Genomic DNA, 9842 nt, shown 5'->3' with positions numbered 1-9842 from the left:
TAAAGTCATAGAGACATTAGTTAGTTCATTCAAGTTACAGAGATCATCATAGTAACTCCTCCGATTCTGGAAGAAAAAAGTGAAAATTAATGAATTTTAAAAGTTGTTCTGAGATACATGAAATATCATCAGTAATGATGACAATGTAGTAGTAGTTTATGTTTTTATCCTGTTGAATTGATTTAGCTATTTTTTTCCAGTACCTAATCTTCCAAGGATATAAAATGATAGCTCAAGTTGGCATGGTGCTTGAGACTCACGGTTTTATGGTTTCTTCTCTGCTTAATGTATTGATCCAATTCAGCAATGGCTGATATATCATCCTACTTCCTCACTTTTTTATGCACTAGGACAGCTTTTTATTTTTTAATTCAGAATTCAGTTTTCTTTAATTTGTCTCCAAAGGGCTACATTCTTAGGGTTTCTTACTACAAAACATGAGTGAAAATTTCTAGCTGTCTTTCTTTTACAGTTTTTAGAATTATAATGATAAATTTTTGCACATATACATGATGTGATCACACCACAGACAAAAGAGAACAAGAGTTGATAGATCAGTGCTTTCCTTGGTGGATTCATGGCTTTTACACCAGAGTTTGTACTAAATCCAAATTGATCTGCATACTTTTCATCAACTAAATTAGACATCTTTTTTTTTTTTTGGTAGAAATGAGAAGCAAAGAAATATAGAATATTTTTTCATGTCTGCCTTAACCTTGGGCAATGTCACTCTTAATAAGAACAGATGGTATTACTCCCTCTGAAGTCCTGTTTGCTGATGCTACAAATGATTAAAAATTGGGGTCTTAATGAAAGTGCTGACAAAAACTAGTAGATCACCTTACAACATGGCATTAACTCCCATTACTGATAACTGTAGAATAAGAGTATATTCTTGCTGCATTACAATTTCATCAAATTGTCCATAAAGTATTTGCCAAGAACAGTTTCAATATAATAAACAACAGGAAATTAGCATTAAGTGACTTCCAGAAAGATTATCAAATGGACAAAATGCATAGTCAGTGGTGACTTTTTTTACAATAGCATTCAAAATCTATTTTAAATTACAGAAACCAAATATAATACAAAAGTCAAAAAGAATGTCAAAACTGGGGATCCAGAAAGAACAAATCCACTGGCCTGGCACAAGTTTCCAGCAGTTTTTTGCTTGGATCCTGTATATTCTTATTTTGAAAGATAATTAGTGCCAAAGGAAAAGAGCTGGTACTGACTCAGCAGAGACTGCAGGCTCACTCTGCCTTGGGCATTGTCAGGTTTAGGAAAGTCTCTCGGTGAGCACTGCCCATTGCCAGTAGTCAATTATCACTCGTCTTCTGGGCATTCAGTGTACCACTCACAATAGTACTATGTTAGAATTAAATAGAATTTAATGGCATGTAATTTCATAAAAATAGCTTTAGCTATCGGACATAACAATGGAGAAATTGGATGCCAGAGAGAAATAGAATTCTCCATCTGTTCCCCAGGATATGTTAGTAGGTAAGTATTCTTAGAACTTGGATTCCCTTATTACTACCAACTCTATCCCTATTTCCATTATATTAGTTGTAGTACTAATAGTAGTGATCATTAATATTACAATGGTAAAACGAACACTAGGACTTGGCATACTCTCATTGGCATTATTTTATCAATAACGCCCTGAAGATGTAATGATAAACTGCTTTCACTAAAACCCAAATGAGTTGATTAAGAAACTTGAATAAAAGAAAGGAATAAATGCAAGACATATTGAGAGCTATTATGCACAAAACTTGGTAAAATTTTATGTTCAGAGTAGTCCTGAATTGAAGTTCTTGTATTATCATCTTTATGCATAGAGGAAATGAGATTCAGGGAAGAAAAATAACTTATCCAAGTATTATAACAAGTAGGTGATGAGATTGAATCTGAATCCACCTTACTGTTAACTTCCATCTGAGCAACCAAATAATGTGTCCAAGCCTAAGCAACAAGCATTAGAATGATGTTTCAAATAGAGGGTTTTGGATTCCGTATCATGGTCATTTTTTGGGAGCATTGCACTTTAGGTAATTTTTTTTTTCTCAGAGTTTCCTCAGCATATTTTTATGAGGGAAAAACTATTTTTCAATGTACAAAGCCTTGAAGTTCTAACTGAGGTACACTTCTTGCCCATATGGATATTTGCTGTGAGTTTCACAAGGGTACTTTTACAAGAGCCATGCCACTGAATGCCTGCCCACCACAATGAAGTTCTCCTATGCAAATTTTTAACATGTGGTTAAGAAATATTATTAGATATGTTCTCTCATGTTCACTAGATAACTTACATATAGAATCTATTTAATGATTAATCAATGTATTTGAATATTGATTTAAATTTGTAAAATTGACATGGGATAAAATACGAATGCAGACGCATTTCCATAATCATCATTTAAATTGTATGAAAAATCACACATTATATTCTGTAGCATATGATCAGCTCTCCAGGAATTAATGCACTATTTTTTTTATATGTAGCATTTTGTAATTTATCTGTAAAAGGGAAACATGCATTGAAATTTCTAGGTTTACAATTCAAATTGCATTTTCCTGGGTAGACAAATGTTAAGTTTTAAAAAAAATTTGGAGGATATCCCAAGCTCTTAGCTACAGAAGATAAACGGGAGTTATATTTTGGTGAAGGACAGTAAAAATAATCATAATTAAACTAACAGTATTATGGGCAAAATATATCAAAAAATGCAATTTAAATATGATCATAGTAAATTCCATAAGAATACTGCTTCACTGTGCATCTACATACAACCATCAGGGTATTAGACATAGGCAGGTGAAGCTTTAGAAAGAAATGTAATTTGGAGTTCAAGAGAGTAAAAATGAAGAAAAAAACATCATTATTCAAAAACCCCTTAATTATTAAGCACAAGATGGATTGAGCAGACAAAAGAAAAAGTTCACATGAAAATTTTGAAAAAAAAATGCACTAATGAATAATGAACTCAAGGAGCTAATGAACCTAGTAAGAGAGATAGGCTCATACACAACAGATAATAACTTACTGAATATGCAAAAAGTGCAAGAAATGACAGGAATACCACTTGAAAGATTATTTTTAAGACCATTGCTGATAGTGATGCAGTTAATACTTTAAAAAGTTTATAATATACTACGTGAATTGGTTACTTTTTAATCTAATCAAATGAAATAATATAAATGTAGTCCAAGTTTCTTTGAGTCCAAGTTATTTTGCATATGGCATACAAAAGACCAGAACCTAGGTCTGTCTAACCCAAATGCTGTTTTCTAAACTGAAAACTCTAATCGTTTCTTTTGCCATGTGACAACTGAGAAGTTCCTATTTAACAGCTCACGTATTCATTTGTTCATGTTGGTTCATATCTAACGTGTGATAGAGTGACTTTAGTTGTGGGTGATAAAATATAGAGCCTGATAAAGTATAGCTAAATTTAAAGTAAACTTTTTAATCAATAAGTCAGGAATTTCCAAGGTTGGAGTTACATTAAGAAACATCTCTTCTGGGCTTCTTTTTCTTTTTCTTGTTTAGCATACATTCCCTCTCTGGACTTTGGCTTTCCATTTGGCAGTAGCCTCTCCATGACTTTCAGTAAATATGGTTTGGTGGGGTTGTCCTTCCTGCCCTCTCTGTTGTAGGAGGGCTGCAGTTGATTTAGAGCCATCAAATGTATGCATTCTGTCTCCCAGGCCTAGGCAATTGTTTGAGGGCTATTACTCAGTTTGGTCCAGTAAGACCCAGTCTAAGAATTTAAGGAAATCAAGTCTGTTTCCTCTTTTGTTGCTATTTGGGGGATATAGGATTATATATTTTGGTGAGGCAGCCTGCCTGAGGGCAATTAGATGGCTCTGTATGTTTGCCAGGTTCAGAAAAAAATAAAAACATAAAATATCAACAAAAACAATAACAATAACAAAAACAACTATACAATGTAGAATGTCCAATGCAATGCTTGGAAGATATTTATAGTATAAAAATATTGTTTATGAGAAATTCAAATTTGACTGAGAAATCTTCTTTTAATCTGATAAACCTATGAGTATAGAAAATATCTTACAGTTGGAGAGAGAAATAGAGAGAGGAAGAGGAGATAACAGGAGAGAGAGAGACCAATGACATCATCTGAGTTTATAATCTAACACCACCAGAAGTCAGTTGGTCCTGGGAACTCTTAACTGATGTGAATCAAGAGATCATGTTTGTCTCTAGCAACATAAAAAGGCTTGCCTTAAAGGATCGTTGGGGGAAAAAAATCTGTATGCTTAAACTATGTGAGTCACTAATATAAATTAATGAGATAACCATTTGTACTAGTATGTATGTGAGAACAATTGGAAAGAGAAGATGAATTTACATGTCATGTAGGAGATTTCAAATGGAGCAACTTGAGAACTTTTCTAACTCCAAAACCATTTCATGTTGTGACTACATCTGGAATGCAAAGGTCATTATTATTTGGCATGAGGAAGGGTTAAGCAGCCAAAAAAGAGGCTGTAACCTTATTCAAAGCTAAAATAAATCCAAACCTTGAATGTATTGAGTGTTTTATATGAACATCTGGAGAAAATTGAAGATAATACCAATAATCAAATAGGATATGGATAGAAAAACAGTATGGAAATACACTAAATAGGTAATGATGAGGCTATTTTCAATTATCCTGCCCTTGATAACTTCTGCCTCTAAATGTCTATGTCCCTTATCTATAGCATTGTATATTGTTCATTACTGCTTGTCATGCAGTGTTGTCTGTCATATTATGATGTTCATACATTCTTTCTTACTAGATTGCAATCTCTGGAAGGGCATTGTCAAAAGGTAACCTTGTGGGGTGATAGAAATGCTTATTACCTCAGTAGTGGTGATGGTATGATGTTTGTATGCTTATGTCAAAATTGATTAAATTGAACATTTTTAACATGTGCAGTTTTTGTTCTTCAATTATTTCTGCAAAAAAATTTTAAAGCATGTGGAGTTTAAGCTGAAAGTTACTCAGAGTCATTAATGTGTACCTGCAGACTAGCAAAGAGAAGAATAAGGGAAGGTCCATCTGGACAAGAATAAGCCCAGCTTTAAATTTTTTTTTTCTTGAAAATAAGTCTAATACACAGACCGACACAAAAGAGGTAATATATTCTGTACTCAGATCAATGAGGATACCCTGGGAACTTAGTGACATAGCCTTTTGGCAGTAATGGCTCTTGTTGTCTGCAAACAGGAAACTTCCAGTTTGCTAGAGCTTTCTATTTGGGGTTGCTTTCAGACTACTAACACACAGTGAAGATAAAGTGCCTTCTCTTAATGCTTGGAGATTCCTGATATTTACAGGCAAAGCAGAGGAAAGGTAAAACAAATGAGATTGTGAAAGTGTAATTTATAAGGTATAAGAAATGACTATGGATTTTTAGAAACCATGAGAAAAAAAGTAAGAGTTTTGTGAAATAGAAAGTGGACACTGTAAAATACCATTGGCAGATCAACCACAATAAGAGCAGCATTTGAATTCATCCCAGTGAACTATATATCCGAAGAGTAAAACAAATTTGATTGCAAACATCATTTGTGGGTCAGGGTAAGATGACAATCTATGTCAAAATACCAATGATTTGCTTCACAGTGCTCGAGGGGGATAAAAAAGTCCTAAAATTCATTTGGAAGAATAAAAGATCCAGAATAGCCAAAGCAATCCTGAGCAAGAAGAGTGATAGTGGAGGCATCACAATTTCTGATCTCAAATTAAACCTCCCGGACATATAGTAGAAGACACAGCATGGTATTTGCATCAAACAGACATAAAGACCAATAGAAAATAAGAGAAGACAAAAAGAGAAATCCACATAAATACTACCATCTGATGCTCAACCTAGGTACCAAAACATGATAGACAAAAAAAAAAAAAATAGCCTTTTTAACAAATGGTGCTAGATAAAGTAGATATCCACATGTAAAAGAGTGAAAATAGATTTGTTTCTTTCACCCTGTCCAAAGTTATTTCAAAGGTGATAAAAGTCTTGGGCAGGTGCTACCTGGGATTTCTGCCTGAAATTCCAGAAACTTGGGGGATAGAAGCAGGAGGATCCAAGTTCAAGGCCAGCCTCAGCAACTTAGCAAGACCTTACCCACCTTATATCATCTCTCAAAATTAAGAATACAATGTACTTGGTATATAACTCAGTGGCTCTGTGCCCTGGGGATTAATTCCCAGTACCAAAAATATATAAAATAAAATAAATAAACCATCAAAATAGATAGGAGACCTAGGAGTCAGACCAGAAACTTTCAACAAGAAAAGATAAGCTCCAATATATTGATGCAGGTACCATCTTCTTTAACAAGACTTCTGAAACACAAGGCATAAAACCAACAATTAATAAGTTGGGTGTGGGAAGAAAGAAAAGAAAGTGAAAAAACAAATAAGACAGAATTTCATTAAAATAGAAAAAAAGATCAGTTAGAACAGGTGAAGAGGATTGAGGAGGACCAAGAAGGGATGGGAAGAGGGAGGAATAGTAGACTGAATATGACTGAGATTTCATATGTGGGTACATGGATATGTCACGGTGGGTCCTGGAATCGGGTGTATCCACAGGACACTAATTTAAAAAAATAGTAGTCACTAAATGAATTGCAGAGGGATCCATGGAGGGGAGGGAAGGAAACAGAGGTGGGGGTTTGCTGGGAAGGAATTGGAGCATGGTGTGCTCCTGCTTTTGTGATTATGTCAGGGTTAGTCTGGTGTTCTGTATAACCAAAAAGAGTAATTCCAAAAAACCTTCTGCACAGCCATGGAATCAAAAGTTGTGAAGAGGGAGCCTCCAGAGGGAGAGAACAAATTTGCCAGCTGGTCCTCTTAGAAGTGCTTAATATTCAGACTACATAAGAGACTTAAAAACCTTAACACCAAAGAAGCAATTAACACTGTCAATAAATGGACAAAAGAACTGAACAGACATTTCTCAAAAGAAGAAATATAAGTGGAAGAAATATAAGTGGCAAAAAAAGTGAAAAGATATTCAGCATCCTAGCAATCAGGGAAATGCAATTCAAAAATACATGGAGATTTCATCTCACTCCATTTAGAATGGTAATCATCAAGAACAAATAATAATAAATGCTGGTGAAGATATGGAGGGAAAGGTACAGTCATTATTGTTGATGGGACTGCAAATTAGTATGACTTCTCTGGAGAGCAGTGTGATGAGTCCTCAAAAGACTAGCAATGGAACCATCACATGACACAGCTGTCCCACTCCTTGGTATTTATCCTAAAGAACTAAAATCACCATACTATAGTGATATGAGCACACTGATGCTTATAGCAGCTCACTTCACTTTAGCCAAGTTATCAAACCAGCCCAGATGCTTGGCAACAGACAAAAGGTGAAAAGAAATGTGGTAAATATACTGAATGGAATTTTACTAAGCCATAAGGAAGGATGAAATTTATTGCATTTGCTGGTAAACTGACATAAATGGAGAACATCACGCTAAGTGAAATGAGTCAGATTTGGAAATTCAAGAGTTAAATGATGTCTCTCATATACAGAAGTTTGAACAAGATAAAGGGAAAAACAGGTGGGGAGATTCCATGAAAATACAAATAAGATCATTGGAATAGAGGAAGAGGACAAAAAGGGAGGGAGGGAGAATGGGAAAAGTGAGAGACTGTAGAATAAAATTGAACAGATTATGATAAGTACATATATGAATATATCATAGTGAATTTCACCTTTATGTATGTCTATAAAGCATGATCTAAAAAGTAGTAGGGGCTGGGGATATAGCTCAGTTGGTAGAGTGCTTGCCTCACATGCATAAGGTCCTGGGTTCAATCCCCAGCACCCCCCCAAAAAATAATAATAAAATAAAATAAAAAATAAAAAGTAGTAAATAAAAAGAATAAAGAGTAGAGAAAGGGGAACAGGAGGAGGGAGGAAGGAGGGAAAGAGAAAGGGGAACAGGAGGGAGGGAGGATGGGAGGGAAAGAGAAAGAATTGGGAACTGAAATGGAGGAAATTATATGCCATGCATGTATGATTATGTCAAAAGGAACCTGATATTATATATAACTGTAACATACTAACAAAATCAATTTTAAAATTCCATAATCTACTTCCAGGCTTGACTATGGTTGACATAGTAGTTGGAAGATTCTTGTACTCTAGTTGAGAAATGATGGGAGAGGAAAAGGTCCAAGAGATATTTCTTTACTTCTATGTCTTCAATCACCTGACACAGAATTACCTGCAAATCAGTCACCTGAAAAATATCTGCTGATTTTTTGCCATATCAATAGGCACAAAATACTTGCATAGGATAATAAGGTTGAATATTTCACACATCTCATGTGGATAAATGAAGAATAAACAATGTAGTTAAAGTATGGGATTGTGAGAATCTGAATTGAGTGAATCCAAATGTTTCATTAAATGCCTGATTATCAATATGTTGATGATCTTCTAACACATGGGACAATTATGAATAAATAAAGAAAATAAGTCCATTTTTTTAAAAAGTTAATGAACATTTTTATCTAAAATGGCAGAATATACTTGACATTGGAGTGAACTGTAAAGGAGTTAATTTGGTGGATGATAAACCCAAAGTGGAGAATTCAATATAATGTATTTTAACTACTTATTTAGATTGATATAATGGAATAAAATACTATCCTCCTCTTTTTGAGGATGAACTCTTCCCCATTTCTGCCCCTAATAACTTAATCATGATAGTAATTTCCAGAGACTCTTTCATTTCTCACACATTTTTATGGAAGGAAAACTATTTAGGAAAGTACAACCAGACAAAGGACCTTCTAACCAGAACATTTCTCTTCATGTGGGTAAGATCCTCTTTAACTTGAAGAACACAGTTTTGAAGCATTCTTGGTGTCCCAGATTGGCTGAAACTAACTGGGAAATGTTTGGGTAAAAGATGTTGCAGCCAAGTAGCATTAACTGACAAGTGAAAGAATATGGGTTTTTCTTACAGTTAAATTACTTCAATTACATGAGTAAAAGCATCTTTAAAGATGAGAGAGTAGATTATTTCTATTGATGATTCTGAATTGCATCCAACTGATGCCATTAAAATATGTTCCCCTCCAATAAAATTCAGTTCAGTTTTACATTGTTTTATATTAAAAACACTAACAGATTCATTGCACATAGTACTCTACTGAGTTGACCAGTTGACCATATTTTGTAGACAGAAATGATTTAATTATATATTAAAATTAAGCAGCTAATGATACTAATTTTTGTAATTTTACTTATTTGATTTCAATTTTTAAGTTTTTATCCCCTTGATTACTGAGAAATAGTGAAAATCAGCTTTCAAAGGTTGCAAATGATTTATGTTTATATTTATATTAATAATTTAACACAATGACCATTATAATGGTGTTTAATATGAAACTTAATAATAGCTGATACATATAAGTCATGTCTAAATAAATAATAATAGTTATAATACTTTTTTTTTCAATAAAGTATGGGAATTGTGATCCTCCCGCTTCAGCCTCCCTGTCACTGGGAAATCGGTGTGCACCACTCTGCCTGTCAATAATAATTATTGATAAAAAATATTTAATTCCACATGGTTTCATGCAAACATACTTCAGGAATTCAAGTTCTTTCATCAAAAAACTATTAAAATGCAAATAACAAATTAAGTTTGCTTCTAATACTAATATCATTATGAATGTGTATGAATGACCTCTATTCTCTAAAAAGTCTATACAGAATGAATTCTGTGAAGGGGATTAATTCTTAATATTTTGTTTGACCTGGTAGGACAACCAATGTCCTCCAGTCAC

The 9842-nt window shown here is 33.9% G+C and overlaps 1 non-coding gene across 1 annotated transcript; it reads left to right on the top strand.

Moving 5' to 3' along the window:
* Positions 1-7799: 7799 nt before the first annotated feature.
* Positions 7800-7872, top strand: Trnav-cac (transfer RNA valine (anticodon CAC)). The gene has a single exon. It is a non-coding gene; the product is annotated as a tRNA-Val (tRNA).
* Positions 7873-9842: the final 1970 nt, after the last annotated feature.

This window comes from Marmota monax, unplaced genomic scaffold, assembly GCF_021218885.2.
Source record: "Marmota monax isolate L192 unplaced genomic scaffold, Marmota_monax_Labrador192_F-V1.1 WCK01_AAM20220418_F8-fsc00017, whole genome shotgun sequence".
Lineage (NCBI taxonomy): Eukaryota > Metazoa > Chordata > Mammalia > Rodentia > Sciuridae > Marmota > Marmota monax.
This window is presented reverse-complemented; position numbering and strand designations above follow the sequence as displayed.